General features: G+C 42.8%; 2 long non-coding RNA genes across 8 annotated transcripts; one reads left to right on the top strand and one right to left on the bottom strand.

Moving 5' to 3' along the window:
• Nucleotides 1–10,369: 10,369 nt before the first annotated feature.
• Nucleotides 10,370–25,661, top strand: LOC102549552 (uncharacterized). 4 transcript variants are annotated; one of them, XR_010056522.1, is made up of 4 exons: nt 10,370–11,354; nt 18,894–19,030; nt 19,904–23,531; nt 23,969–25,661. It is a non-coding gene; the product is annotated as an uncharacterized LOC102549552 (long non-coding RNA). The 4 variants fall into 4 exon arrangements; XR_010056521.1 differs by having other exon boundaries at nt 18,367–19,030; XR_358658.4 differs by lacking the exon at nt 10,370–11,354 and having other exon boundaries at nt 18,271–19,030; nt 19,904–23,385.
• On the bottom strand, nt 17,337–23,331 carry LOC120095956 (uncharacterized). 4 transcript variants are annotated; one of them, XR_005491938.2, is made up of 3 exons: nt 22,601–23,331; nt 19,694–20,000; nt 17,337–18,640 (listed from the first exon to the last, which is right to left on the bottom strand). It is a non-coding gene; the product is annotated as an uncharacterized LOC120095956 (long non-coding RNA). The 4 variants fall into 4 exon arrangements; XR_005491939.2 differs by having other exon boundaries at nt 19,698–20,000; XR_010056523.1 differs by having other exon boundaries at nt 17,337–17,933; nt 19,698–20,000.
• Nucleotides 25,662–26,853: the final 1,192 nt, after the last annotated feature.

The following is a 26,853-nucleotide window of genomic DNA, read 5'->3' as shown; positions in this document are numbered from 1 at the left end:
GTTAACAGAATACAGTTAGATCTTTTGCTGCTGTTGTTGTTGTTTTTAATACCCTTCAAAGTATAAAAACCTAAAAGAATAGATCTTGGAATAAGGGCTGGAGTGAGCTTAAGTGGTAAAGAACCTGGACAAAAATCATGAAGACACTGGGTCATGTTGACCTGCCAATATTGCCACAAAATCCATTACCTGTAATTTCTCAAAAATAAGTCAGCTAAATGAAATTGGTAGTTGTAGGTTGATATCAGGAAGCAGCACGCGTTATTCTCTCTGTCTCTGTCTCTGTCTCTGTCTCTCTCTCTGTGTGTGTGTGTGTGTGTGTGTGTGTGTGTGTGTGTGTGTGTGTGTGCCCCTGCCTATACACAGGAATGTGAAGACACTGAAGGTTGACCTTGGGCATCATGCCTCCACCTTATTTTCTCATGGAGGATCTCCCAACGGACTGGGAACTCACAGATTCGGCTACATTGGCCAGGAAGCCCCAGGCATCCAACATGTCTCTACCTTCCCAGTGCTGAGATTTCAGATGTTTATCACTATGCCTGACTTGTGAGCACTTGGGATCTGAATTTGGGTGTTCACCAAGGCATCTCCCCAGGCTGATTCTCAGCCCTCAGAATGCAGCATGACACACGTTGAAAGACGGCATCAATATTCTAGGTGTTAATGACATACTTTATAGAAACGGCTCTTTGTGATTCTGCTACTAGGTTCATTTCTACTCTGTCTAGGTCACATGTTTCTGTACTGCCATTGTTCTTTTTCTGTGTAACAGTAGACTTGGTCACTGGAACAGAGCTCATGGGGCCACATGTCTGAAATACTTATTATCTGGACCTTTACAGTGTGCTGACTGGGCTGTGGTAAATTTATCCTTTGGAGCCATGATTCAAGCTGCAGTTTCATTCACCTGAAACGCCTTGAGTTCACTTAAACTATTTGCTCTAAGACTCTGGTTTGGAGGATTTGGAAGAAATATTTATGTTTATCTTTCCTCTTCCTTCCTTTGCCTCTCTTGCTAATTCTTCTTCTCATTGCTATGACTTTTATAAAAACTCCAGTGAGTTTTCAGTGTCCATAATAGTCACATCTCAGTTCTATATGAAGTCTGCCGCTAGCATTATCATCAACCATACAGCCTCATCTCCTTTCCAATTTCAGAGATATTCTCAGTATGGTCTTTTCAGCATCAATTTAATATGAACTGGGACTAAAAAGGCAGTTGAACCATGCATTACATCTACTGTATTTGGAAAATCTCCCAATGTCCTATCCCTCCCATCCTCTCCTCTCCCTTCCCCTCCCCTTGTCTTCCTTTATTCTTTCCTTTCCTTCCCCTCTCTTCTCTTTGTCTCTCCCTCTTTCCCCCCCTCTCTCTTCTGAAACAAGTTCTCATGTAGCCTAAGCTAGCCTAGAACTCTAATATGTAACCAAGGATGACCTTGAACTTATTTTCTTATCCCTACCTCCTGAATGCAAGGATTACAGGCTTGCTCCTCCAAACCAGTTTTATACCGTGCTGTGGATGGTTTTATATGGTGCAGGGCTTTTTGCATATTGGTCAATCACTCTACCAGCTAAGCTACATCTCTAGCCCTTAACATGTTTTCCAAAAGGCATATGCTCTAGCAAAGAGTTCTAGTTTGTGCCCAAAATGCCAATGTTCCTGATACAGAAAAAATCAGGAGAATCTGAAGCATGAGGCCAGCCTGGGCTACATGTGGCCAGCCTGGACTACGTGGTGAGCTCCCATGACTCAAAACCAAACAAAAAAAACTGTAAACAGCAAAACAGAAACAGAACACTATGTTGTTACATAATTACCCAGGATTTTGATCCAATCTTGTGTTCAATAAGCATTGATTGGTCAGCATGTATGTGTCTGGCCGTGGGACTGGAGCTGAATCCATGGGAGGGTTTAATCTCAGCTGTTGGCGTCTATGAGCTCATTAGGAGCCCAGGAAGCTTTTTTCGTGCACAGTAACAGAATTCTATTTTCTGGTGGAATTTCCTCTAATGAGACATGAAAGATTATCTCATAATTAAAGATTGAGCTTAAGACTCTGATAGCCTCAGGGGAAGCAACTGTGACTTCATTTATTTATTGTCAGGCAGAGAAATGCTGGATTCTCCCCAGAGCCCAGAATAAGGATAATGAGGATGAGAAAGGTTTGGCAAAACTGGAGAGAAACATGTCTGGGAATGAAGGCTTTGAATAGCTGATTTGCTCCTCATCTTGGTCTTCCCACAACCCACTCTTCTCCTGCGAGATGTTTTCCTTTGTCTGTTGAAGAAGCTTCTCTGGGATGATAATAAAACCTTGATAACTCCCCAGGGAGAGGAGCTTGGAGAAAGGGAAGATCACTCCACACAGTGAGCAGCCCGGGTGGTAAGAACACAACAGACTCAAACTGGACTAATCCCCAGAAGAGCTGAATAGCCGAACTTTAATTTTAAAACCACATAGATGTTTCCTGAGAGGGTTCCCCTGTGGGCTTCCAATATTCCCAATGGAGAATCCTTGAACCCCCTATGAAACCCAAGCAGGATCTAAGAAGAAAGAGCTTCGTTCTTCTTTGAGTGCCAGGGGTCTGTCCTGACCATCGCTAATACCCCTGGGAGCTGCCACTCAAGGAGAGAATAAAGTTCTTCCAGATAGACGTGTCTATCTGAGGAGATCTTTATATACAGGGTGCCATATGATTAGAAACAAAACTAAAAATGTCCACTTCTTAAGGGAAATGACAGTGATCAGAGTTCTTTTGCAGTGTAAATACACAGGTAAAGGCTGGAGAGATAGCTCAGCTCTTACGAGTTGCAGAAGACCTGAGTTTGGTTCTCAACAGGGACACAAGACAGCTGACAACTGCCTGAAGCTCTAGGTCCAGGGGATCTGAAGGCCTATTCTGATCTGTAAAAGCACCTACATACATGTGGGACCCTCTTTCTCTCTCTTTCCCTCCCTCCTTCCTTCCCTCCCTCTTCACCCCCCTGCCACCACACACATGCAGAAAGAGAATCACAGAGTTGCACACATATTTCTTGGAAGAAATATCTTTCCAAAGGTGGCTAGAGACACAGCTCAAAGTGCTTACTACTCTTCCACAGGATACGCACCCGGCAAATCAAACCATCAAGACTCTCCTGGCCCCTCCAGACCTCTAAGGGTACCTTCATGCATGTGACACACATTCATACAGACCCAAAATTTAAAGCAATAAAAAGAAATTGGAAAAATGGAAAGGCCTACAGACTGTCTTTGAAGTGATTGTTCTGGTTTAGTGTATGATACCCTTTCCTTGCGAGGGCAGGGAGCCATTGGCTTCATCAGTCTGTCTCCTTGATCTGGGCTTTCTGCGTTTCATTCTCTGCATCTCCAGGCATCTTCCAATTTTTGCTCATCTATTGGAAGATCTCAGTATACTCTCCTTCCTTTCTCCCGTGGGCATTGACAATACAATAATGACCGTTTTCTTACCTATGCATCCCCATTCTCTTGCTACATCTTATATCCCCTTTCACACTTCCTCTCCTAGCTCTTGTCATTGTTACTTTCTACCTTGATCAGTCTTGAGTCCTACGATACCTTAACACAATGGATGCTAAGTCACATGTGTGTATATGTTCCTGTGTCTGTGTGTGCGTTCACATCCATGTGTGCGTGCATGCATGGAGAAGCCAGAGATTGATGCCTGATGTCTCCTTCAATCACTTACCTATCTTACTTAAAAATAATAAAATAAAGCCTGAAACTAAATCCAGAGCAAGTCAACTTGGGGACCCTGAATGACCATCAAGCATTAGGGTTTCTCCTGTCTCTGAACCATGGAACACTGAAGTCATAGGCATAGCCGGCCACACTCAGTTTTTGTGTGGGTGCTGGGGATCTGAACTCAGGTCTTCATGTTTGCATGGTAGGAGCTTTAACACATATCTCCCCAGAAACAAATGAAACTTCTAATAAAGTGTGTGTGTGTGTGTGTGTGTGTGTGTGTGTGTGTGTGTGTGTGTGTTTGTGTGTGTTCAGGTGTACATGGATTAGTATCCCAGAAGTCCAGAAGAAGACCTCAAGTTCCTTGGAGCTCAAGTTACAATAGATGTGTAGTATTGTCTGATGTGAGTGCTGGGGCCTGAAGTTGGGTCCCTGTAAGAGCAATATGTGCCTTTAACCACTCTTTAGTTTCATCATAGATAAATTATCTTTATATAAGGGCAAGGCTATTGCCAGACTTCTGTCTTCTAATGACAGATTCTGGGCTACCTGCACACTTGTGGGCCTCCTTCTATGGTTTCTTGGGCAAGGTCATTGGCCTAGCATCTGCCTGCCTCTTCTGGCCAGAGCGGTAAGTGGCCCTTAGGGTTAGTACACTGTGTCTGCTGTGACCTGGGACTTCTGCATCTTTAGCCACACTCTGCACCCCTTCACCCTTCACTGACTAATACTGCCATCCTGTCACTATTCCAAAGTGAATGCACTGGATATATGAAATCAAGATAAAGAGGGCACCCCATCTAGTATCGTCCACTGTGGATTTGTGCATCAGAAGGAAGACTAATGCAGTGTCATGTTTGGACGATAGAAGAAAGGCAGTCTAGGTTGGTTTGAATTAGTTGGTAAGCAACCTTCGTTTTAGCCATCAAGACACAGGTAGCTCCCTGGATGAGCTAACAATAAGACATTGTCTGTACATGTGACTCTATCAAGCAGACTTGGGCATGTGCTGTGATGCAATCATTGTGGACCTTAATATAAAGACATTCATAGTGTTGATGCACAACCTGTTCAAACAGCTGTCAGAAAAAGAGGCTGTCTGTCTCTTTTACAGGGGAGGATAAGTGTTCCTGTGGCCACCTGAGTTCCATGGCAGCAATCTGCCACCCAGACCTGAAACGTATAGCTGATAATCTCATAGCAGACCTTGTAGAAAGCCGAGTTCTCTCAGTTGTAGAGTGAGAATGGACAGACAAGAGGAAGAGGAAGAAAACCACAGATACAGTGATATATGAAGCAGTGCATGTTGGATGATCTTGAACTTTCTGGAATATTCCAGAAGTGCTTATTTATACCTCTCCAAATGAGACTCAGTTTTTCCCATTGTCAGACTTAATTTAACTTGCTCAATTTAGACCAATTGCCTAGAACTGTAGCGGCCTTGACTTTTGACAATTATTATTTTTTTATTTCATACAAGTTCCCTAGACATTCTTACCCCCCTCTCCTCACCTCTTCCTCACCCCTTTGTCTTTTGTTTCTCTAGACACTTTCAGGTTCTACAATCATTTGACAACCTCCATTTTTATTAATAATTAAGAGAATATCATTCTTTATACTTGGTTAGTTGGGACTGGAGAGCTGGTTCAGTGATTAAGAGCACTGTCTTCTCTTCCATAGGATCTGGGTTCAGTACTTACACACACACACACACACACACACACACACACACACACACACACACACACACACATGGCAGCTCACAACCAATTCCTGTAACTCCAATCGCAGGGGATCCAACCACCTTCTTCTGGCCTCCAAGGTCACTGCATGCATATGGTGCATAGACATACATGCAGACAGAGTATACATGAAATAAAAGTAAACAAATCTTTAAAAACATAAGATATTGAAAATACATAGAAGAGGCACCATTCCCATTGAGCAATACTTGTTAGTTGATGACCTTCAGAGGTGAGTGAGCCCTGAGAAGGGGTACTGAGCTTGGATTTAGATTCCTCACTGCCAAGACCTAGAGAAGAAGTTAAAAGACATGGGTGACTTTGAGCTTAGAGTAGGATTAAAGTCCCCTGGATAATTGTGATCTGGGCCAGATGTGGGTAGAGGTTCCCAGAGCACACTCTGAAAATTATTTAGACAAGAGCAACAGCCAATGTCTGTTCACAACATTGCTAAGTTTGTTGTCCTCATCCTGTCTCCACAATTCACCGTGAGTTCAAGCAGGTCATCAGGGAGAGAGGCAAGCCGCACTTAAGGACTCCAAGCTCTATGCTCTCTTACTGAGATAGTCTTCTGTGTCTCTCTCCATGTGAAGGAAGTGATGTCACATCTTTCTCCGAGCAATCGGTCTTGCCACTTTACAGTATGCACGAACACAGCTGGTTTAAGACACCACTGAATAAAAGAGTCTCACAGTCTCAACTGACAAGAGAAAAAGGAATCGTGATTCCAATCACTATATAACAAGACAAGTCAAAGAGGGTCTATGGAAGCTTTACATGGTCTGGAGAAAATGCTTCATAACCAGTTCTAGGAAGGCAACCAAAGGTCACAGAATGCCAGCTTCCACCCAAGGCATCAGCCTCCAGCCTCCCAAGTTTACTGGAGTCTTGATATGCTTAGAGTGCTAAGAACAATGGAAATTTGGGTCTGACACAAGTGCTGCATGGCACTCTTCCTGGGAAGATGTGAGAAAGCATCTACTCACCTGAAACGGGGAACCAATAACAGACTAAAGTCAGGGTACCATTAAAGTCCAAATTTATGAAACAAGCTTTACTGGGGTTACTTCAAAGAGAAGAAGTAACTCATAGCAGCTGTGGTCCGGTATTATGCCTCTTCTCTCGTGGTTCTCCACCTCATCAGATTTTGTGACCACTTAGTAGCATGGTCTATGTGCCTTACAGACAGCTGCATCACCAAAGCCTATGCCAGCATGAGTGATAGCTCACAAAAACTGGAAACCTGAAGCTTACTGCACAGCCTGCAGGCAGTTCAATGGGTTGGAGAGCATCCTTTCCAGGTGCCTCAGTCAGTTTGAGCCTCTTCCTGGCAGCTCAGCTTGCCTGAGAGTGACCCTCAGCAGTTCTATTTATATACATCCGGAGAGGGACAGAGCTAATAAATTTATCAGCTTCAGGAACTTCCTGAAGTTTGTGAGGCTCTGGCACCTGGGGGGACTCTCCACAGTGATCTCTGGCCTGGCTAGGTGTATAAGTTCAAGTGACAGGGGGATGGAGGGGGAGAACTCGGGCAGGGAATGGGGACTGCTTCCACTGTCTCCTGCTGGTCCTGCACGTTTGTTCAGCCAGGCTGAGCCAGCAGGGGACTGACTAGCCAGCAAGGGGTACAGGGGAGCTTCTGGAGGTGATTCTGGGAAAGTAGATCTCTTCCCCCAAGCTGCAGTGTTATGGCTCTTATGACAGAAGCTTTCAGACGATGAAATAATTTCTGCACACCTTTAATTCTAAACACGATACGTAAATACAATTTTTGGATGGGTCAGTGTCTGACGGGTACTTCCTATTGGTTTGACCTGACAGCTTGGGAAAAACTCATCTACATATTTGGGGGTGTGGTCCTATGTCTGATCTGTCTTGAGCCTACACAACCTATGGTCACATCCTCACCTGTGGAAAAGGGCCTTGGGGCATTGCCCTACGTGACTGGTCTGTCTCAAACCTCTACAGTGGTCTGTGGCGGGCGCAGCTACATGAGGCCTTGATATCCTGGGAGACTGGGAATGCATCTGCTATCTCTTATAGGGTTTCTGGGGATTTGACCTAACTGGACCATGAATCAGGGTACCTTTCACAGCCCGCCGCCCCACAGAAAGTTGTAGTCTGTTTTCTGAGCTTAAAGAGATTAGATGGGTTGGAGAATGTCCTTCCCAGGTGCCTCAGTCAGATAGAACACTGCAGATTAGAACATTTCACTTTCCTCAGAACATCTTGATGTTTCTCCTCTCCTTTAACATCCTGTGTGTTAAGGAGCTTCAGAAGAAACTGAACAACAAGGTGTCATATCTGAATAGTGTCTTTTACATCATAAACTGTAGATCTAGATACTCAGGACTCTAACAGCAGATTCTAGTCAGGTATCTCCAGATGCATAATTTATGCTGATTCTCAATAACAGAGAAGTAGCTTATGGGCATTCAAAGGCTATTAGTGTACCCACTGTCACTGAATAGGAGGCAGAATATTTTCTGAGTAGTAACTCATATAATTGCATGTTTCATACATGTTTTCTGAATAGCTACCATGTGCTAATCATGGCAAAACTCTGGAAGAGAACTCAAAGCAAATCAATATCAGATAAATAAAACAAGAAAATTGGTCTATGAAATAAAACTTGGTCTATGAAGTTATCAGTGGCAGGTAGATTTAAATCACCAAGGACACACTTGGTTCTAATGTGGACCATGTGCTCACGAGGCAAGACCCTCTGCTTGATACGGGAGCTCTGGCTGCAAAGAGAGAGATGGTGTTGGAAATTCCCACGGTATTTCTAAGTTCCACACTGAACTGATTTTCAAACATCCCATACTTTTGAATTTGTATCTAAAATCTAAAGATGCTGTGCTTTTTAGCCGTGGTGAGGAGATGCTAAAATTGCACTCAGACTCCTTGGCATTAGGCAGTCTTGGGAGGCTTAAAAGCTGACCTCAGAGAGGTCGGAGGAAATACATGCATGCATCGTTGGAACTGTATCCTGTTAGTTTCAGAGAAGAATGGAGACAAAAGTCCAAATGACCACTCAAGCATTTTGAAAAAGTTGCTCTCAAGACGTGGTTCTCAACCTGTGGGTCATAACCCCTTTGTATATCAGATCGCCTGCATTTTATTTATTTACATTATGATTCATAGCAATAGCACAATTACAGTTATAAAGCAGCAACAAAATAATTTTATGTTTGGGGTCACCGCAGCATGAGAAACTCTACTGAAGGACCACAGCATTAGGAAAATGGAGAACCACTGCTCTAAAGAAAGAGCACAGAGGAGATAAAAGGCAGAGAGTGATTCTGAAGACTGTAGTTCCCGCTCAGGTATTCTTGAATTTATCAGATTTCACTTGGATAGAAGCAAGACTCCGATTTGGGGAGTTGAAGATAAGACATAATCTTTTTTGATTCCCGGTGTCTTCTCTCAGATAAGGCATATCATAGAAAAGGTACTAGGAGGGAATCCGAGAGGCAGAGACCCAGACAAAAACTGAGGATCACGACGGCACTTGGAGAAAAGGCTTAGCAGGGCTAAGCACCCTGCAGTTATGCATAGGCCATTAACTCTGGCTTCTGAGATGACCATGATTAGTTTCCAGGCTGAAAATCTTGTAGATGCTGAACCTACCCAGGACCAGTATTTAATCATGGTGCCTCTTCTTCATGAGAGTGACTTGGGGGAGATGATGTCTCTCTCAGTTCTAGCAGACGGATAATGGTTTCAATACTCACACACATGTATATATACATTCCCTTCTGATCTACCTGGACCTGTTTGGTATGGTTTCTCTTAAACTCCAGCTTCAGAGGCTGTCAAAAATGCTTGGCATGTCTATCGACCTGAGGCATGGGCTTTGATCTCTTCACCCGCTTTGCTACCTGAATCATGATGATCAGAGCTGTTCCTTCTGCTCCTCCAACAGGGCGACAGGTGAGGCACTAGCTCAGTAAAGTCTTGTTTCTATGTCTTCTCTCTAATGTTGCTAAAACTACACAAGCTGGCCTGAGGCACAATGGGCTTTCTGGAGATAAACAAGATTTCAGATTGTTTTGACAGAGGAATTTCATCAAGCAGTTTTGATTTAGCTTTGGTGGCAATGAACACCGAAAGGTTGAGGCCCACACATCTGTAGAATGTTTGGACCTCTTATTCACTGTTAAAAACCTCTTTGGGGAGTTGGAATTTTGTGCTATAGTAAAATGAATAAGCAAGCTTTAAGCTTATTCATGGCCAGGATATAATACGTATGGTCCTGATTGTGGCTGTTTGTTGGTTGATTGACCGCTGGGAAAGATGTCAAAAGGACTGTCTGTTTTCTCTTGTGTTTTATTAGTCCTGAGTTCTTGTCATCACATGCGTCCATACCAACCTTGTCTTCATCAAGGATGACAGAGGGGAGGGTGCTTTGATTGTCTTTACTAAAAATGTTTAGAAAATGGACATTGTTGGGTCCGAAGTACTTTGTTAGAAAATTATAGTCAAGATTAAATTACTACAGACATCAATGTTTTAATCAATTACTTGATCCATGGACCAATCTATTTGTCTATCCATCCATCAACTTACCAACTATGCATCCATTCATCCACTCATGTTTGTATGTATCCACCCATATGCAAATGTCTTGAAACATCTACCTATCCATGTGTGCAAGCATCCATTAATCTTCCCGGTATCCATGTGTGCAAGCATCCATCCAACATCCCTGTATCCATGTGTGCAAGCATCCATCCATCATCCCTGCATGCATGTGTGCATGCATCCCTTTATTCATGCCACTCTTTGCTGAATTTTGTGTGTTAATTCCCTCCTTAGCATTCTCTTAAAGACAAATAGTACAAAGGTCTTGAGTCTTTTTTCCCTAGGGAAATGAGTAAAGGCAGCACCCAAACAAATGATATAGTTTTGCCCTGTAATCATTATAAAAAGTATGGGTATGAAGAGGGGGAAAAGGTGGAAAAGAAGGCTTCTTATAATGAATGATAGCTTATTCAGTGAAGATGGCTACAAAGCCAGGAGAATCCTCTCTGAATGATGAGAAAAACCAAGACCCAGATAAAGAAAGTCAGCATGTCTTCACTGGTGATTTATTGTAGTGGTTTGAATGAGCACTGTCTCCCACGGGCTCGTGTGTTTGAGCACTTAGTCTCCAGCAGGTGGTGCTGTTTGGGGAGGCTATGAAGCCTCCAGGAGATGGAGTCTTGGTGGAAGTACATAACTTGGAATAAGCTTTGATGGTTTATAATATGAACCTTCTTCTAGTTCAATTTCTCTGTTTCCTGTATGTGTAGAAAAGGCTGACCTCTCAGCTTCTTGCTCCAGGCACCTGATTCTATGCTTTCCTCGGGATCATGGACTCTCTTTCTGGAACCGTAATAAATAAAAGCAAACTCTTCTCGCTAGGAGTTGCTTTTCCTTGTGGTGTTTGATCACAGCAACGCAAGGGTAACGAACGTGGAGTCCTTGCAGGTTGTGCAAATATCACCTTCCCCATTTAATGTGAGGTGAACACCAGTGGGAGAAAATGTGGCTGTGGCAAATGGAGGAAGAGGAGGAAGGCGAATGTGGTGAGATAGGCAGTGTCGAGCCCACCTCGTCCAGTAAGGAAGACGCAACACCGTCGGATCCTTGTCAACAGCCTTTATTGCAGGACACCTTCATTGCTGATACGGGGGACCCAAGCAGCAAGAGCACTCGCCTTATATAGACAGCAGGCTGAGGCTATGCTAATTGTCAGGGATTGGCGGAGCATGAATCAACTCATTAGCATGGTACTACTCCCTCATTAGCATATTACCGGCCAACTGATGCCAGGTGCAAAGCCTGCCCATGCGCAGTACCGTTGTTCACAGGAGGGTGCCCTACAAGGCAGGGAACAGATCTTAGAGCTTCTGGTAGGTTGTGGTCATGAACCTACACATCAACAAAAGGATCTTTTTTTGGAAAAGTCTAGTAAAGGGCAGCATCTCTGTCATCCTATTCTTCAAGACCTCATGGCCAAGTGAGATGGGACTATGTACAAAGTTCAGTGCCTATGTGATTTTTAAACCCTAGGTCAGGACCTGGATGGTGGCGGCAGGGCTCGATCTCTAGGTGAGGGCTCATACCAATGCAGAAAAGACACTTGTTCTTATGACAAAGGGAGATGTTTCTAATACCATTGGCTTTGCCTTAGACGAGAACACAGCACAGATGGGTCTCTGCCATCTTGGCTGTGACTCCAGTGGCCTTGAACCCTGGATATTCCCATTTGTGAAGAAGGTATCTGCTTAGATACTTAGCTCCTGGATCGTGGAGGTGGGGGTAAAAGGACAGAGCTTCTCCTTAAGACTCTGAGCTTGGCATTTCAGAGTCAGTACCAAGAAATGCTCATGCTTTACCCACCGGAACAGCTATAGCCATAGAGAACTGTGGGATAACCCCAGGAAAATACAGAATATGGATGCAGCATATGGAATGCATATGGAAAATGCAGACTATGGAGGGTCATTTGATGGTAGCAATGAAACTGCACAGGGAGAGATAGTGTGTGCCACAGTGTTTCTGTCTTGGTCTACATGACTCTGTGGTAGCCGTTATATGAACCTCAGTGTCTTGATATGGTAAATGACAATGCTGTGGTCCCTTCCCTCTCCAGGGTCACTGTTGCACACATAGACTTAACGGTGGTTTGAAAGGTGTGTCTTGTGGAAGTGAGGCAGATTCCTTTTTCCTTATAGGGGCTTGAACACAGGGCCTCATGCATGCTATTCAAGGACTTTGTCATTGAAGCATCAAGCCCCAAATGCAGGAGTGTTCTTAGTTTCATATTTTAATCAATCAATCAATTAATTAATTATATGTATATGGGTGGTTTGCCTGCATGCATGTTTATGAACCACATGTGTTTCTGTTGTCCACGGAGGCCAGAGGGCATAAGATGCCTGTAACTGGAGTGTCTAATGGTTGCGAGCCACCACATGGATGCTAGAGCGGAACCTACATTCTTTGTAAGAACAGCCAGTTCTCTTACTGCCAAGCCATCCCAAAGGCAGGATTCTTATGAGAGGTGGAAGACGAGTGACAGCAGGGATAGGTGAGGAAATGGGCCATGACCTTGGTGCTTGCAGACATGGCATCTGAAACCATAGTGTGTCCAGAGATGTGCTCCTGCTTCTACACTTGATCTTAGCCAAAAGGCCGAGAAGCGATGTGCTCCTGCTTCTAAATGAAACTGAGCAGCTTCTAACCTTCATACTCTCTGGCTCTCTGGTCTTGGACAAGAAAAGTGCAGCTCCAGTTTCAGCAACTTTATCCATGAATGTGGGTGTGAGATTAGGCCTAGAGGCTATAGAGGAGATGTTACAGATGCAAGCTTAGGGGTCAGACACATGTCGGAGGGGTGGGGCATGGGAACCCTCTTACAGTCAATTAGCTTGCACTCTCTGTCAATCATATGGGTTGGGTAACTTAAGGCCCTGGCTTCCTGTGTGTCCATGTTCCCACACTCCATTACCAGAGCTTTGTGGTGGTGGACAATTGCCATGAGGGCTTGGGAATCAGTCAGGGCATGATTAGGGATAGACTTAATTATGCTTCAGGGAGATTCCTGTTTTATTTGTCTGTTTAATTTTCAAATTTAAAGTTTAAAATTTTTATTCTATTGTGATTAAAACGGTTAAAATGTAATATGTTTTCTTAAATCACTTTCAAGAGGGCCATACAGTATTGTTGGCTGTTAAGTACCATTTTGTATCTCACATCCCTAGGGCTTCTTCTTATGCTTAACTGGACTATTGTTCCTTGGCCAGGAACATTCCTCCTTCCTCCTCCTTGACTGTTAAGGAGAATTCCAAACCCTGTTTTGACAAGTTCATGTAGTTAACACAAATGGAATCATGACTAACTTCATACATAACAGCCTTAAAGTATACCCATGTTATTGTGTATGGTGAATTTTCTGTTTTTTGGTTTTTGTTTTCTTTTCAAGGCTGGGAATTATTCCATGTATAGGAGCTAGAGAGATTAAGAGGTTAAGAATGGGGGATAGAGAGATGACTCAGCTGCTTATGACCCTTGGCTGTTCTGGCAGAAGACCTGGGCTTACTTTTTAGAAACTACATGGTGACTGTCTTAGTCATTTTTCTATTGCTGTGATGAGGCACTATGACCTAGGCAACTTACAAAAGGAAGCATTCGATTGGGGTCTTGCTTTGAGTTTCAGAGGGTAAGTCCATGCCCATCACGGCAGGAAGCATGGCGGCAGACAGGCAATTGTGATGCTGAAGAAATGCTGGAGAAAAAGCTGAGAACCTTCGTTCAAAACATAAATTGAGGCAGAAAGAGACTGGCCTGGTATGAGCTTTTGAAACCTCCAAGTTCAAACCCAGTGATACACTTCCTCCAAGGCCACACTTGTTAATCCTTCCACCAAATAGGGACCAACATATTCCAACATGTGAGCCTATGGGGTCTATTCTCATTCAAATCACCACAATAGCTCACAACATTAGTAAATCCAGTTCCAGGGGATCCACTGTTATCTTCTGACCTCTTTGAGCAAGAGGCATGTATGTATCTGGTGCATATACATATGTATGGCAAAAAGACTCATAAACATACAATAAAACAAATAAATGTAAAAATATTTTAAAGGGGTTAACAGTGTGCTATGCTCATGAGGACCACACAATTTAATTCCCAGCATTCACATCCACTGGTTTACAACTAGTTACTCCAGTTACAAGGTATCCCACATCTCTGGCCTTTGTAGATATCTGTACACATGTTCAAATATTCATACACAGACACACAAACATATCTAATTAAAAACAAAATAGTTCTAAATCCATATTCTATTACATGGACATATCATGTTGTCTTCATCAACTCACCCACTAGTGACATTTAGGTTGTCCTAACTTTGCTGTGGTGAATAGCCGTGACTATAGGAGTCTTGCTGTCTCTTTGAGGTCCTAATTTCAGTTGTTTTGGATAAATTCCCAGAAGGGAAGTTCCTGAATCATATACTAGTTACATTTTTAATTTCTTTGAGTCATTTCCATACTATTTATCACAGTGACCGAATTATTTCATTTCTTATATTCCCAGCATGTGCGAAGAACTTGGTCTCTCCATCTCTTCAGAAAACATTATTGTTCACTTGATAATTTATTCCTAAATGTATAAGTGTGTGTGCATATCATAAGTCTAATGGTCATAGGTGACATTCTCTGTGAATTTGATGTGCATTTTCCAAATATCTGACTACACTGAACATTTTTCCATTTACCTTTTAGCTATTACTATGTCATCTTTGAAAACACATAAATTCATATATTTGGTTTTTTGCCAATTATTGAAAATAAATGATTACTTTTGAGTATTGCAATTAACTGGATACATATCTTCAAACTCAAGGATGTCATTAGCATCTGACACCCACAGTTTCCATACAGAAGAATTAATTTATACCCCACAGTTGTTATTGCTGGATTGGATTCTATGATTCTGTATCTTTCCTCCAGAGCATTCATCTCAGGAAGCTGGATAATCAGGTTTAACCTTTAATTAAGCAGCTGTCATTTCCTAGCTGGCTCAGTGGCAATGTGATGTTATATTAAATTTTAATTCATCCTATGTTGGGTAAGGAGGGGTCTTTGCCCTCTTTACAGACAACAAACAAACAACATTAGCAGGCAATGGCTGTGATTAAGCAGAGATTCTCTTAAGTGCAGAAGAGATTGATGTACAAGAGGGAGAGGGGTTGGGTTAAACATAAAATCATTACTCAACGTTGCATGCCTATTTTTAACAATTTCAGAATCTGGCTGCATTGTAAGAAGTTTAGAAGAAGAGAAAAAGATTGTCAGACATTGTGATGCTTTGAATATGCTTGGCCCAGGGAGTGGCACTGTTAGGAGGTGTAGCCCTGTTGGAGTAGGTGTGTCACTGTGGGTATGGGCTTAATACCCTTGTCCTAGCTTCCTGGAAGCCAATCTTCCTCTAGCAGCCTTCAGATGAAGATGTAGAATTCTCAGCTCTGCCTGAACCATGCCTGTCTAGATGCTGCCATGCTCCCACCTTGATGATAATGTGGTCTGGACCCATGAACCTGTAAGCCAGCCCCAATTAACTGTTATCCTTTATAAGACTTGTCTTAGTCATAATGTCTGTTCACAGCAGTAAAACACTAAGGTACTTTCAGTTTTTTAAAAATTTATTTTATGTTTCCTTTATTTCCTCCTTGTCTAGAGAATTAAATCACTTATAAGTCAAGATGCATGAAATTATAGCAAAGCTCACCAAAGCTGCTTTGTACTTCCCTTTCTTCTCTTCGACTTCATCTTCCTTCCCCCTCTCCCTCCTCCCCTCTCCTCTCCACTTCCTCTCTCCTCCTCCCCTTTTGTCTCTTCTCCCCCTACTGTTCCTCCTTCACTATTTCCTCATCGTCTCTCCCTCCTCCCATCTCCCTTCTCCCTCCTCTTTCCTCCTCTTTCCTCTCCTCTCCTCTTCCTCCTCCACTCCCTCTTCTTACTCTCCTATCCCCCTCCTTGTTTCCTCCTCCCTTCTCTCTCCTCCTCTCTTCCTTCCCTTTCTTCCCTTTCTCCACTCCATCTCCATCTACTCTCCTTGCTGTTTCTTCTTTGCTTTCTTATCTCCTCCCTCTTTCTCTTCCTCCCTCTTCCTCCCTCTTCCTCTCTCTTTTTCCCTCTTCCTTTTCTCCTGCTTTGCTCTCCCATTACCACTCCTTTCCAGTATGTTTTCCTGCTTCATGTAAAACAGTTTCCTCGTCCATGTTATGAAGGAATTTCCTCCAAAAGAAAACTTTCCATCTTGGGGAATCTCATCAAGGTACAGGATGCTCTAAAATCATTCCATCCTGCAAGACCTTGTGAAGCTGGGGAAGTGAATAACTCCGAAGCTCCAGGAGCTATTGGGGTGGACGGTCCACCCCAATACATGGGAGCAGTTAGGCCATGTGGGTTTTACCTTATAAATTGATAAGTTAAACAGACATCCCACTAAAGTGAGAATCTGTTAAGGATGTCACCAGACACCTCATGTTTCATAGGGTTAAGCCTTAGTCATGGGTTCTCCCTGTTGCTTGACAATGACTAGCAAAGAGAAACATACTATTTTCTACTTCAGTTCCTGGTACATACCACAGTGCTTTTGCCTGGGGCTTAGTAGTCAGTCGTGTATCTTATAAATGGTAGAAAACTCAACTCATAGTAATTTAAAGAAGATTTCTAATACATCTGACATTCCAAAGTCAACCAGGAAGGCTAAGCTCACTGAAGGCTCTGGTCATTGTTTGCAAAAAATTTGACTCTCTTCACTGCCCCAGCCCTGGCTCCCTCTACCTGAAGCACCCTCTCAAGAAAGCATTCACCACCAAAGCCTCTTGGCGTCATCAAGTCTGTGTCCTTAATGTTTAGAACTCCCCTTGAGAAGATCCTCCTAGATGTACTTATCCAAGAAAATTCTTACCCAAGTTCTGGGAATCAACATGGGTAATAAATGAATGACCACATGGTCATAACTGAATGGGTCACTAGAGTCACTAGGAGGAAACAGTCATGACTTGTGACTCATCAGAGTTGAGTTGTGAACTCAAGATATACCCGACAGGACAACCCAGATCAGTCCTGCTAAGAATATGTGCATAATGGTTGAAGAGTGGAAGTCACAATCTTGCTGTGATGGATTTTGCATAGCTCGGAGGAATTGATTTATATGGTTTATTAGGAATTTATTGTGGCATCTTCAGAGAAGCTTGCACAGGCTACTACTTCTCCACCTATAGCTTTGCCCAGCACAGGCCACATTCCCCTCTTTCCATCTTCCTAGTGCTTCCTGTCCACCATAATATCTGCATATTGAGGGGATTGGAATGTTGATGAGCATCAACCTGTCTTGTATTTCGTGTGTGTGTGTGTGTGTGTGTGTGTGTGTGTGTGTGTGTGTGTGTGTGTGCGCGCGTGTGTGTGCTGATGCATGATGATGATACGTGGAGGCCAGAAGGTGTCATTGTTTAGGAGTCTGGTTTTATGACAAGGTCTCTTATTGGAACCTGAGTTTTCCAATTAGGCCAGGCTACTAAGCCACAGGGGTCCATTTGTCTCAATTTCCTAAACACTGAGGCTATATATCTATACCACCATTTAGGTTTTTTCTTTTTTATGTGTGTGCTGCATCTTCGCGCTTGTGCAACATGGTCTTTACTAAGTAAGATATTTCTGCAGTCATTTGTATTTCTTTTGGGTTTGTTTACTGACTGGCCAAAAGGGAGCCTTGAAAAGAGCCTACAGTCAAGAGAACAATGGCAGAAGGAAGGAAAGATTGGTAGGATTGTCACGTGTGCACAGGTGTCAGCAACCCTCCCTCCACGTTTGATTGCAGCTGTTGTCAGAAGCCGATTTGAAAATTGCTATTTACAGTTGACAAGGAGCTATTCAATGTGAGTTCAGAATCAACGCAAAACAGATCATCTGTAAAATTAGAGAATGATAGTATTTACTTCATCAAGGTACTTGTACGATTACAAGAACCTAAAAATAGCCAGCACTGAATGACATAAACCCACAATGTCTTAAGCATGGCAAGCAAGTAATTAAAAAGAGATCGTTTGAATAGGTTCTGAGCACGTGGCATTTTCTGTGTTCTAGGTAATATGAATAGCTAAGGGGTGTTGACTTCATAGTCCATTTTTGTAGTCTTAGAATGAGAGAACTGACATTTAGGAAATCTAAGGTGGGACACTGGTCATTACTTGGCTGGAGTTAGGGATCAAATTATAAAGCACTAGACATATTTCCCATTTGATAAGACCTGCTAAAAACACATGCTTGGTGGTGGATCATTTTGTTGTTCCTTATATTAAGTTGATAGACGCTGTCTTAGGGTTTCCATTGCTGTGAACAGGTATGACCAAGGCAACTTTTATAAAAGACAACATTTAATTGGAGCTGGCTTATGGGTTCAGATGTTCAGTCCATTATCATCAAGATGGGAAGCATGGCAACATCCAGGCAGGCATGGTGCTGGAGAAGGAGCTGAAGTTCTGCATCTTGATCAGAAGACAGCCAGAAAAGGACCAATGTCCTCCAGGCAGCTAGGAGGAAGGTCTCAAAGCCTACCCCTACAGTGACACCTTTCCTCCAGCAAGGCCACACCTACTCCAACAAGGCTGGATCTCCTAAAAGTGGCCCAAGCACAATCAAATCACCACACAAGCTTTGGAGTCATCTGGGAAGACAAAGACTCTGTTGAGGAATTGCCTTAATCCGATCAACCTGTTGGTCTTGTTTTCCCATTCGTAAGTCTGCTTTGAAAACCTGTCTGCTGAAGGGTTCAGACCAAGAATATCATATACAGGACTCCATGACTAAGAGCAGAGTTTTTCCTGGGATCGGAAGGACATTGTAAGCTGTGATGTGATTTCCCTCTAGATGAGTGGACTCCTGATCCTATCTCTTGAGTAGAAGTCACTCTACAAAGCATCGGAACTGTGACAGTTAAATTGTCAACTTCACATGCCCTAAAATCACCTGGGAAGAAAGGCTCAATGAAGAATTACCTAGATCAGGTTGGTCTGTGGGCATGCCTGTAAGGTGTTGGATTAATTGCTTTAATTAATATGGGAAAACAAAGCCCACTCTAGGCATCACCAAACCCCTGGCTCAAGCTTGTACTGAATAAGATTTAGAGGTAGCTAGCTGACCATGCATTTTTCTCTACCTGCTCTTGACTGTGGATAAGATATGATTAGCTGTTTCCAGTTCCTGTCTTGACTTGATCACAGCTATGAACCATAACCTGTGAAGTAAAATGAACTTTGTCCCCTACTAACCTGGGTTTTGTCAGGGTATCTTTACCACAACTAAATGAATGAAACTAGATCACTGATAAGAGAGATTTTTAGTAGCATGTTCATACTACAGCCATTTTGGCCTTTTCTCTGACTCACTTATTTTCTTTAAACAAACTAATTCTTAAAGATAAAATTTAGCTTAATCCTAATATATATACATATATGTGTATATATATTCTTATTTTTCTTAATTTTTATGTATTTTTATTAATATATATTAAGAAACAAATGAGTCAGAGTCAATCATGGTGGTGCACACTGGTCATCAAGGTTCTTGGGATACTAAGTGAGGAGGATGTGAGTTCAAACCCAACCTGGGCTAAGTGGTAAGACCAAAGAGAACACCACAAATAAATATTGATATAAAAGGGTACCCACCTACCATAGAACAGAGACTCGAAATGTATTACCCAAATGGCAGGAGACCATTCTTTCTGTTTCTTCACTCCAGTCTTCAAAGCATATGTCTAAATACACTAATGCCAAGTTCACGATTCTCTCAAGTCCTTTCTAGCGGTCTATTATGAACCATGATATTCTGTGTTTATTTCTGTATTTTATACACGCTGCTCCATTTTTTCTTTGTAGAAAAGTCTTCATACATTAGTACTTGGAAAACAGTGATGTCTTCAGAAGTTCCCTTCTCTTTTAACTTGTCAGAAGTTCCCGTGGGCTATTCATTCATCTTAGAAAAAGAAAAAAGAAAAATTGTATGCTGAATTGCACAACTCCTCAGAGTTCGCTTACTTCTGTACAAAGGTTGGATTTAAGTTTGTCCGAATCCTAAGGACTTCAGTGAAGTCAGGGAACCCTTGAAGTTTTCTCCTCTCGCATAAAAGAAATAAAAAGAGTTAATTTCTCCTTTTAGTTTAAAATTAATGTTTTTGACTTATAAAGGAGACTGCTGCTCCTCAAGCTATAGATTTAGAACCAAAAGTATTTTATAATAAATAGTGACTAAAACGTTTATTTGAAAAATCCACAATAGAGGTTGGCATGCTCTGGATTAGGGAGACTTCCTATTTCCATCAGATATTTAATAGGTACCTGGAGTGTACTGGCTATTCCTGGTGGTCAACTTGTCTATGTCTGGAATGAACTAAAACCCAGAATTAGAAGGCTCACCTGTGATGCAGATCTTGAGGCTAGGAGGTACAAGTTTCTGACCTGGATCTTGTCATGGAGATCTTGAGGCATGGCGGCTACGAATCCCAGGAGACCACTGAGTTCAAGGTCATCTGGGACAAAGCAAGTCCCAGATCCAGGTGTGGTGGTACACACTTTAATCTGGGCCAAGGACATTGGAAGAAGGAAGATTCACTCTTCTTCACCTGCTTGCCTTGTGGGAGTGAGCAACTACTAGACCCTTGGACTTCCATTCACAGCCGACCATTGTTGGGGAGTTGGACTACAGACTGTAAGTTATCATAACAAATTCCCTTACCATATAGAGACTACCCATAAGTTCTGTGGCTCTAGAGAACCCCTGACTAATACATGGAGTCTCGAGGTGATCCAGGTACCATGCTAGCCTGGAACTTTTGAGAAGATGCTGATGACCAACCGTAGTTCAGAATAGTTCTCGATCAAATCAGTCTGCAGGGAGGATGGATGCATCCAGATATAAAAGCATGGCTATCTCTAAAGAGTCTTCTTCCCATCATTCCTAGAGTCATTCTTTTAGAGAAGAGACAAGAATTGTGGCCTCTTGAAGGAAGCCCATGGGTCCCCATCATTCCCTGAGGGACTACTGACAGTTAATTTCTGAAGGAACTACTGTTGTTTTCTTTCCTAAATGGTGTAGCTACTGATTTTTGCAATGCTTTAATAAATAACATCCCAGTTGTACTTGAGCAGTTAATACTAATTAAACACAGTAGGGCACACAAAAAGATAGAAAAGTAGGAAGGAGAGTTTGAGGGAGAGAAAAAGAGGTACAGCAGGAGAGTCAAAAGTGCAAAGAGGAACAGGGTGTTAAAAGTTTAAAATGTATTATATTCATGCATAAATACATAAAAATAATTTTTAAAATATAATAATGGCCCCTTGGAGTGGCCTCTGCATGTATGTGACATTGTAAACTTGCCTTGCTTGTCCACTAGGCCATCCGTCTTTCCTTCAGAGTGTGACATGGGTCCTTGTGAAGCAAAGGCTTCAGTCTCATATTAGAGAGGGGCATGTGAGTGTGTGCTGGATTATGTCTCTGTGGTGGTTTGAATATGAGTCACTCCCCTGAGCTCATATATTTGATCATTTTGTCCTGTTGGTGGCACTAAAGAATTAGAATGTGTAGCCTTGTTGAAGGGGCTGTGTTACTAGGAGTTGGCTTTGTTAAAGTGGAGTGTTGCTAGGGGTTGGCTTTGAGGTTTCTAAAGCCCACAGCACTCCTGGTCATCTCTCTTTGCCTCCTGATTAGGGATAAAGATGTGATTCCCCCAGTTACTGCCCCAGTGCCATGCCTGCCTGCCTGCTATCATGCTCCCCACTATGATGGGCATGGACTCTACCCCTCTGAAACTATAAACCCCAAATACCCTTTCTTTTGTAATTACAGCAATAGGATAGCATCTAAGACACTCTCCTTGTTGGTCATGATGTCCTATTACAGCAAAAGGACAGCAACTAAGGCACTCCCCATGCTGTGTTCCTCTAGGCAGCCTTCTGTAATGGTAAATTTGCTGTGTCAACTTGATGAAACCATGTGGCATCAAGATGCTCCAGTAAGTGCTGCTTCTTGGTGTTTCTATGATGGTGTTTCCAGATGGTATGGTCACTTGAATCATATACTTTGTAATGGAGACCACATTCCCCAGAGTGGGTAGAGGTCCACAAATGTTTTCTGGTCTGTACAGAATGCAAAAGTCAAAAGAGACTGAATCACAGTCTTTGGTTGTATGGTTGAGCCATGAAAAACCCTCTGCCTTCCAACTTCAACTTACACTATTTAAGCTCTTCTTTTGTCTATTCTTTAAACTTGGACTGAAATTTATACTACCAGATTCTTGGGACCTTCACGTTTATAGATGGATCCATAACTATCATGGGAATTAATTTCTATTATCTTTTTTTTTTTCTTTTCTTTTTTTCGGAGCTGGGGACCGAACCCAGGGCCTTGCGCTTGCTAGGCAAGAGCTCTACCACTGAGCTAAATCCCCAACCCCAATTTCTATTATCTTAAATTACATACATACATACATACACACACACACACACACACACACACACACACACACACACACACACACACACACGGAAATGGAGGCACAAAGAGGGCATGCTACTTACTCAAAGACTTGCTGTCTACAGCTGTGCTGTGTCTCAAGTGTCAACACTCTCCATCAGGGATATCTGATGGGGCACTCATGATGATGGTGTAGGCCATAAGCCCTATACTTCTAAAATAGCAGCAAGTAGCTAGTTTAATGAGGCTACTCTCAAAACACTATTCTTTCTTCAACCCTATAAAGGAGAAGGCAGGCTATTGGTTGTTTCATGTCTCTGTAAGTTTCTCCAAGGGTATGTACAGGAAGAGAGGCCATGGCTGTGACCTCACAGTGTGGTCAGAAAGTGACATATAAGGATGGAGAGTTCTAAGCATTAGATGTGAGCCATTGCGAATTAGAAATTGTATTGTTTATCAGACATCATGAGGAGAGAATGTGTTCTCTCCCTCACTCAACTTAATAACGGAACTGCATTTGTGTTCACCCTGACGATGGTGTCTGGGAACTTATCTCTGTGGTAATTCACTCTCCTGGCTTTGGGGATGGCTGAGCCTGGCAGGCATTAGAGAGATGCCAAAGAACTCATGAAAGTCCATTCACATTTTAAAGCTATCCCAGTCTCTTTGAATCATCTCCTTTCCAGACTGGACTGTGATGGATACTGTAAGGCAGGTGCTTTGTGATGGATGTCCTGTCAGAGGAGAACAACTTACCAGGAAATAAAACCTGGTGTTCCGGGCTTGAAACAACCGGGAACTTACTAATCTGGCATCACAATAAAAAGGAATTTTGCTACCATGGAGTTCTGAAAAGGCTGGATTTGGAGAGTTGGGAGAGCTATCCAAGGTGAGGTTAGAGTCCACATACTCATGACTCTGAAGCATTCTAATGTTCCAAGATGGATGTGTGTTGGCTAGTCTTATGTCAACTTGATACACGAACTAGAGTTCTCTGAAAGGAGGGAGCCTCAATTGAGAGAATATCTCTGAAAGGTCTGTCCACAAGGCATTTTCTTAATTTGTGATTGATGAGGGAGGGCCCAGGCCATTCTGGGTGTTTCCTTCCTTTGGTTGGTGATCCTGGGTTCATGAGAAAGCAGGATGAACAAGCCATGGGAAGCAAGCATGTAAGCCCTTTGTGGCCTCTGCTTCTGGGATCTTTCCCTGTTATGGTTTTCTTCAATGATGAACAGTGTTGTGGACATGTAAGCTGAGTAAATCCTCCCCAACTTGGGTTTTATTTTTGTCACAGCAATAGAAACCCTAAGGTGGGTGGTATGGTCTTTAGGTACCAATGATAAAGCACACGTGTGCTTTAGGGGGGGAGCTAAGCACGTGCTTTTCACTTTCCTAATACTTGTGTGTAGGTAGCACTAGGGAGAGTGGCGTTTGATGGAGATCGACAAGATTCATGGGTCTGCATTTTTCAGACCAACAGAAATGATCGAGCAAGCTCAGACATATTCATTTGCACCTAGAAGCAGTGGTACCTTCTAGACAGCGTATTCTCAGAAGAAGAAAAAAAGAATGCTGGGTAGAACAGAGTGGAATAAAGTAGACGCTGAAGAAAGGCTGACAAAAAAATGAAACTCCTGCAGCATTTCACTCTGGCCAAGCAGAAGAGCATCAATTTCTTCCTTCAAAGAGCATTTACTAAGAATGTGCTGTTCGGGCGACAGATGCTGTGAGAGGAACTGAATCTAAGCACATAGATGAAAGTTTATTCCCCCACACGGTCCAGGCATTTCTCTGCGTCACCACCATATCTCTTTGGTGATCACTGTTGTTAAATAACTAATGATATTTAGGGCGCATCTTCCTGTGAAACCTGTCAATTACCTTTACAGTGGGCACAAAAGAGAAGAAGATTGAAGAAAATATAGGTCTCAGGTTCTCCCCAGAAATCTTCTAGATGTAATACAAGAAGGGGAGGGAGCATAAGTGTATCTTAGTAATTAGAATTGGATGAATTTGGCAGATGTGATGCAGCCTGGCCTCTGATGATATATTGGTGGAGACAACTTGAGCCTTGAGCCACATGGTCTTTCATATTTGGCTCAGGATGAGCTGTTTGCTTGTTTCCTTCACAGAGGCACTGTGTTCTGTCAATATTGCCGTATGCCAAAAGCTGTGCTTGACATTTCTCCCTCGGTGCCACATTCTCTGACCTTCTGAATCAATCTGTGGGTCAGACCCTAACATTATTCATATTTCACAGATCAAATCAATTACTGAGCTAAGTAATGTAAAATAGTTCTGGAGGTCAGAGGTCTGAAATTCATCACTGGATTCAAATTAAGCTCTCTGTAGCCCTGTTTTGTTTGCTTGTCTTCAGAGACTGTTTGGGACTGTCCTTACTTTTGTGATGTTATCATGACTACCCACATTTCTTAGCTCAGGGCTCATTCATCTCCCTACCTCCAGATTCAACAGAATCAAGTTGACTCTCAATCATGCTTGTTTCTCTTTCTCCCACGTCCATCCACTTAGAAGAATGTCATGATTGTGTGGAGCCCATCTGAAAAGGAACAATGTCTTCCCTTCTCAACTTCTCATGAGTAGCCTTAATTTGGTCTACATGAAAATGAACATATGCACAGAGAACATGCTCATGCTTTTTCAAAGAGTGGAGATTGGGATTCGAAACCTTTGCAGGCATGTGTGCGTGTGTGCGTGCGTGCGTGCGTGCGTGCCTGTTCCTCATATTGGATGGTGAATAGGCATGCAGGAGAAGTCACGATTAAAGTGGCAAAACTGTGTGCAAATACACAAGCCCCTAGGGGTTCTTACAGGCTGATCGCTGACAACCAGTGGGGGTGTTGCCAGTTGCATCCTGGACTCACAAAGCAGACATGCACTTTGCTAAGAACAGACTCTTGCGTCATCTAATGGATCAAAATGAAGGATGGATGATTTTTGAGTCAGGAGGGTGAAAGCACCTGAATGCCCTGTAAGTGCTACCTGCCTTTTACCTCTGCAAAAGCACTGCTTTATTGGAAATGATCATTTCCTAAAACAAAGCCGGAACAGTAGGAGCTTTGGGTTTTGTACAAAGCTACCCTGAAAGTCAGTCTAGCTCATCTCCTGCTGGTGAAATAAATGCTGGAGAGCCTCCCTTCAGAATGCCATTGTGTCATTTTCTCTCAATAAAAATGGTCAGGAGTGGGCATCCTGTATACACATGAAAAACAGCACCTCGTGAAGCTTCGTAAAAAGGTCTTGTTGATGGCCGAACACCCTTCACCCGTTGCTCCTACTTAGAAGTGATATGGAACAAATGCCTCTTCATGTCTTGTGATACTTTAGAACCACTCTTCTGGTTCAGCAAACTGACCTTTGCAGATGACAGCTGAACAATCTGTACAGTGCTTCCTAGGAACAAGGGAGGAACTCATATACTTAGATTCTTGTACGTTACAAATAACATTTTCATCTTCTGCCTTGTCTGCCTGTGGGATCCTGGATCAGTCCATACAATGCTTATTGATTAACTCTGTAAATGCTATGTCATAGTCTTTAACAGCCCTGTGAGTTTGCATAAGACATTGCCTCCTCTCCCATGAGGGCTCAACGGTTGGGTGACTGACTTAGTAGATATTCCAGAGTCACTGGTCATAGTTAGGGCTTAGTTAGGGCATAGTTCAGTGCAAGTGGGCCTTGGACTAAAGGCATACTCAGTGTTGATGCAGCATTCATGTACTAAGTGTGTGGCCCAATAAAATTCCTTATCCACCGTGTTCAAGATTGAGTCAGAGGATACATTTAGAAATCCAACTTTCTTGAGAGCTCTCAGGGGTCCTGGTTAGTTAACTCTGTTGATCCTCCTTTGGGGTTCTCATCCTCTTCAGGGCCTTCAATCATTCCCTCAACTCTTTCATAAGAGTCCCTCCACCCCCATCCAATGATTGGCTGTGGGTCTCTGCATCTGTTTCAGTCAGCTGCTGGGTGGATCCTCTCAGAGGACAGTTATGCTAAGCTCCTGTCTGCAAGCATAACAGAGTATCATTAACAGTGTCAGAGACTGGTGCTTACCCATGGGATGGGTTTCAAGTCAGGTTGGTTATTGATTGGCCAATCCTTTAGTCTGTAGTTCATCTTCGTCCCTGTACTTATTTAAGACAGGACAAGTTCTGGGTAGAACGTTTTATAGGTAAGTTTGTGTCCTTCTCCCTCCACTGGGGGTCCTGCTTGGTTACAGGAGGTAGCCTTTTCAGATTCTATATCCTCACTGTTAGACATTCTGGCTAAGATCAGCAACATTGATTCCTGAGAGCTTCCCCCATCCCAGATTTCTGGGACTTCCTAGAGATCTCCC

The sequence above is a fragment of the Rattus norvegicus genome, chromosome 12 (genome assembly GCF_036323735.1).
Source record: "Rattus norvegicus strain BN/NHsdMcwi chromosome 12, GRCr8, whole genome shotgun sequence".
Taxonomy (NCBI): domain Eukaryota; kingdom Metazoa; phylum Chordata; class Mammalia; order Rodentia; family Muridae; genus Rattus; species Rattus norvegicus.
The sequence above is the reverse complement of the archived record's forward strand: the minus strand, read 5'-3'. Positions and strand labels throughout refer to the sequence as shown.